The 5340-nt window shown below is 40.5% G+C and overlaps 1 protein-coding gene across 1 annotated transcript in view; it reads right to left on the reverse strand.

Moving 5' to 3' along the window:
• Positions 1-5340, reverse strand: part of LOC114052495 (cytochrome P450 3A21-like) — a 54475-nt gene that overhangs the window by 48375 nt on the left and 760 nt on the right. The window lies entirely within an intron of this gene.

The following is a 5340-nucleotide window of genomic DNA, read 5'->3' on the forward strand; positions in this document are numbered from 1 at the left end:
ATGGATGGATGGATGGATGGATGGATGGATGGATGGATGGATGGATGGATGAGGAAGAAGCAGAACTGACAGGACTTGCCAACTGATTGCTGTTGAGAGGGAGACAGAAGAAGCAAAATTGACACAGTATTCTTAAACTCCCAATTCTACTCCCAAACTTCATCCTCATTCCTATGTACCCACCACCACCCAGGTAGAAAATCTCCCTTTCTGAGTTGCTGACCTCTAGGTCATCTAATATTACTTCCTTCATTTTTCTATCTCATTAAATTCCTCAAAATTGCTACTTCTCTCCATCCATCTTCTTTTTCTTCTTCCATTCCTCAGAGTAAGATATCTCTAGCTCCTTTCTTGTTGTTGTTCAGTCATTTTTCATTCATGTCTTACTCTCTGTGACCCTTTCAGGAGTTTTCTTGGCAAAGATACTGGAGTGGTTTGTCATATCCTTCTCCACCTCGTTTTACAGATGAGAAAACTAAGGCAAACTGGGATCAAGTAACTTGCCCAGGGTCATATAGCTTGTAAGTGTCCGAGATCAGATTTGAATACAGGTCTTCCTGATTCCAGGCCTGGATCTCTATCCATTGAGCTACCTAGCTGCTTCTCCACCTCCTTGCCAATGCTAATTGAGTCTGCCCCTACCCCAAAACAAAAGAAAACCAAAGGTCTTGATCTCAAAAAGTGGATAGCATTCTACAGTGGAAAATGCACTGACTCTGGAGCTAGAGGATCTGGGTTCAAATTTTACTTTTGATATTTACTACTTATATGACCTTGGACAAATCACTTACCCTCCCTGCACTCTAGTTTCCTCAGCTGTAAAATGAGTGATCCTAGCATCATAGGACCAGAGTTGGAAAGGACCTCAAAGTCCAACCCCTTAATTTTAGGGATGAAGAAACTGCAGCATGGGGAGGTTAAGAGACTTCATTAGGGTCACACAGGTAGAAAATTTTGGAAGAGGGATTGCATCCCAGGCTCAAGGTAGAGGGAAGGAGTTGGATTAGATGACCTAGCAGGGCTCTCCTAGCTTTGGATCTATAAACCTATGGCTTCAGGTCTCCTCGAGAACCGAATTCCATTAGTTTAGGAGTTCTTAATCTGGGGTCTGTGAAACCGATTTTGAAAAATGTTTTGATAACTATATTTCATATAATTGGTTTACTTTAGAAGCTTATGTATTTTATTTTATGCATTTAAAAGCAACATTCTGAGAAGAGTTCATTATTTTGCCAAAAGGAACCATAAAAAGGTTAAGGACCCCTGAATTAGTTACTCTCTCTATTTCTTGCAGCTTCAATCCCTCTGCCTCCACTAGCTTCATAATCCTACTACTATCAATAAAACTAGACAATTATATTGCCTTTTTAAAGTCTGCAAAGCACTTTACATACATTATCTAAATGTGCTCAAGTCTCTGATATCCTAAAATAAACTTCTTTTAATGCTGCTAACCCTCTGAACCACCACAGCCTCTCACCCCACCTTATTACCAATCTGCTTACTCACTCTCTTCCTGATGTCCTGCCTGCACCAACAACCTCAACTATCAAATCCAAGCTCAATCATGTCAAAAGCAGAATAAGAATCCCCATCTCCTGATTCTCTGATTAGTGCTTCTTTTCCCCAGTTACACAGGCTGCCTTGACCCAAACTCCTCTCTCCAAGATCAAGGCTGACCTCACTGACTAAATGGTCTTGTTTTAATCCTTTATTCTTTTTGATCTTTCAGCAGCACTTGACACTATCGGCCACCCCTTCCTTGAAACTCTCAATTGCCTTGGCTTTCATTATACTTTTATTACACTATCCTCATCTGATTCTTTCTCTATCCAAGGAAATAAAGATATCCCAAGCACATACTATGGACCAGGCACTCTACTAGGAATTGAAGGGGAGGGGAGACCCTTTATAAAATAAATAAATTAAAATAAAATAAAATAAATAAAGTTCCCCTGCCCTCAAGGAACTTACATTTTCCTGGAGATCAATATGCAAGTAAATACAAAATAATTTCCTATATTTCTGAATGGATTTACTCTCCACTGTTTTCTCTCCTCTTTGAGCATCACCAGAAGCTTTGCCCTCTTGTCTTCTCAATATATACTTTTACCTATAATGACTTCATCTACTCTTAGAGCTTCTGTTATGTAGGATCATATAGTTGAGGTAGATATGTGGCACAGTGGGTGAACATCAGACCTGGAGTCAGGGAGGTTCTGTTCAAATTCTACCTCAGAAGCTAACTGAGTGCCCCTGGGTGTGTCATTTAGCCTATGTTTTCCTCAGTTTCCTCAACTGTAAAATTGGTATAATAATAACACCTATCTCCCAGGGCTGTTGTGAGAATTAAATGAGATAATATTTGTCAAGCACTTAGCACAGTACCTGGCATATAGTGTGGGGATATAACAGGAGGGAGAGAAAGATTAGTTGTTGTTGTTGTGTGTGTTTTTTTTATGGACTAGTTAGGTAGATATGTTCACTGTTGTTAGTCATTTTTCATTTTAATTTCATTTTGTGTCTGACTCTTCATGACTCCATTTGGCAAAGATACTGGAGTGGCTTGTAATTTCCTTCTCTGGCTCATTTTAAAAATGAGGAAACTGAAGCAAACAGACTTAAGTGCCCAGGGTCACACAGCTAGTCAGTATCTGAGGCTAGATTTGAACTCAGATCTTCCTGACTCCAGGCCCAGTGCTCTATCAACTGCATCACCTAGCTGCACATGAGATGTTCAAATAGCAAGTTCACTATAGCAAATTCATAACTGGAGATAAGGGCTATGGAAATTAGGAATTTAATCATGTAAGTGAAGGATGGCATCAGAGTTTGGTGGTAAGAATAAATGCTTAATAAGGGCTTCCTTCCTTCCTTCCTTTCTTCCTAGATCTAGAACTGAAAGGGACTTCAGAAATTATCCTATACCTACCGCTTCATTTTATAGATAAGGAAACTGAGACCCAAGAAAATGAAGAGATCTGCCCAAGGTCATACAGCTAGTAAAATCAGAGGTGAGATATGGAGTCTTCTGACTCTGGGATCAAGATCTCTTGTCACCACACTCTCATGCCATTCCTTACGTCCATGGTTAAATTCCTAATTTCTCTAGCTCTTATCTCCAGTCCTGAATTGGCTATGGTGACCCTGGGCAAGTCACTTCACCCTGTTTGCCTCAGTTTTGTCAACTGTAAAATGAGCTGGAGAAGGAAATGGCAAACCACTTCAGTCTCTTTGCCAAGAAAACCTCAAATGGGACCATGAAGAGCTGGGCACAACTGAAAACGACTAAACAACAAAAAACTGAACACCTTTAACAAACTACTCCACCAACAAAACACAATTCAGTCTTTCTCTCCCTGCTGCCCCACCCCAAACAGCCTTTGCTCAGCCCTCCATACTCCCTATTTCCACTTATGGCACCAGTATTCTCACACCCAATCTGGAAATCTTGGGTTTTTCTCCCCACGCCCCTCCCTTCCCAGTTCACTCAGGCTCAATATCATTTAAATCCATCCTTTTTTCCATTCCCACTCCATTCTATTTTACATAAGAGAGAATTTCACCTGAATCCTTTTTCTTCAATTGTTTCCCAAAGCTTCCTTAGGTATTTAACTTTGTTAAAAACACATGGCTTAAAAGATCCAAAGTTAGAATATGTATTTAATAAAGCCTTGTTGATTGGTTGATTGAAGGAATTTTACTTTTGTATTTGTATGTCCAAAGCTGAGCATAGTGTCTGGTACATGCTTATTTAATGTTTGTTGATCTATTGACTGTGGCCCTGAGCACCTGCTTTCATCTCTCTCAGACTCAGATTCCTCATTTGTAAAATGGGAACAATCACACCTCCTGGAGTTTAGTGGAGTTAGAGGAAATGATGAATGGGAGAGCTGTGAAGTGTTGTATAAGTGCTAGGTTTTTACTACTGCTACCTTTATTAATAGAGCCCTCCTCCTCTTGTGTCTCACTGTAAGATGGAGGTGACCTTTGGGTTCTTGAAGGCTGAGTTAATGGAGCTTAACTTTGGCAATTTCCAGGAAGCTGGAAAAGCTGGAAGTCCAGCCCTATAATGAGTACATCTGACACTCAAATTCCAGCCCAACCAAGTTTGAAGAGGCTCATCACAAAGTTGGTTGCAGGGGGACAACTTTTTTGGCCACAGTCACTCATGATTCTCCTTTAATGGGCCAGAAAGGGGTTGTGGTCAAGGAAAGCCCCAGGCCAGTGAAATCACAACTCAGTTAAATATTAAAGCATGAAGAGGTATTGTTATTAACAGCATATGTTCTATCTGTCCCACAGGAAAGCAAATTCCCATAAGTTTTCACTAAATTTTTTAACAGAATTGAATAAGGTGCTCAAAGATACCTGAATGGGAAGTACTCAAGGGTCATAATTTTAGCTCAAACCTTAGAAGTCGCCTAGGGCAACCCCTTTCTTTTACTTCCCCGAAGCCCATAAATGACTTGATCAAGTTCACAGAGCTAGTGACAGATTCAGGATTTGAACCTGGGTCGTCTGACTTCAAATCCAGGAGGCTCTCCACTAAGGCACCTAATGCCTTAAGTTCTTTCCTCACGACACTGCAAGGCGAGTAGTACAATTATTGTTACAATCCCTCTGTTACAGATGAAGAAACTGAGGCTCAGAGAACTAAAGAAACTTATCAGTGTCAGAGCTGGCAATCTGAACTCAGTTCATCTGACTGCTCTGATACCAAACCAGACATTCCCAAGTCCAGTTCCCCATTATCCATCAAAGGTTACCCCACCTCTGCCCCTTAATCCTTTCTACTTGGCCTTCACTGCAAATACTTGGCTCTGTTATTAGACTTTTTTTTTGAACATTCATTTATCCTAAATTTTGAGTTCCAAATTCTCTCCCTCGTTCCAGCCCCACCCCCACCCATTGAGAACGAAAGCAATATGATATCCATCATAGATATGAAATCATGCAAAACATATTTTCATACTAGCCATTGTTTTGACCACTAGACTTTGAGTTCCTCGTAATCAGGTACTTTGTATCCCCAGCACCTGGCATGGTGCCTACTACATAATATATGCTTAATAATAATAATGCTTTTTGAATTTGAATTTGAATTTCCTCCCCACTAAGAAACATTGAAGACAAGTCCTACAAGCTAAGGGACCTTAAAGACCAGTTTATAGGTGGTGGAGCCTGCATGCTCCAGTGACGAGAGCACTGATTTTAGACCTGGAGGAACTGAATTCAAATCTAGCCTCTGCCACTTATCTCACCTTGAGTAAGTCCTTTAACCTTTCTGTGCCTCAGTTTTCTCAGTAAAATGAGAGAGTCAGGCTAGACAACTGAAGG

This window comes from Vombatus ursinus, unplaced genomic scaffold (genome assembly GCF_900497805.2).
Source record: "Vombatus ursinus unplaced genomic scaffold, bare-nosed wombat genome assembly UNPS02014807.1, whole genome shotgun sequence".
Taxonomy (NCBI): domain Eukaryota; kingdom Metazoa; phylum Chordata; class Mammalia; order Diprotodontia; family Vombatidae; genus Vombatus; species Vombatus ursinus.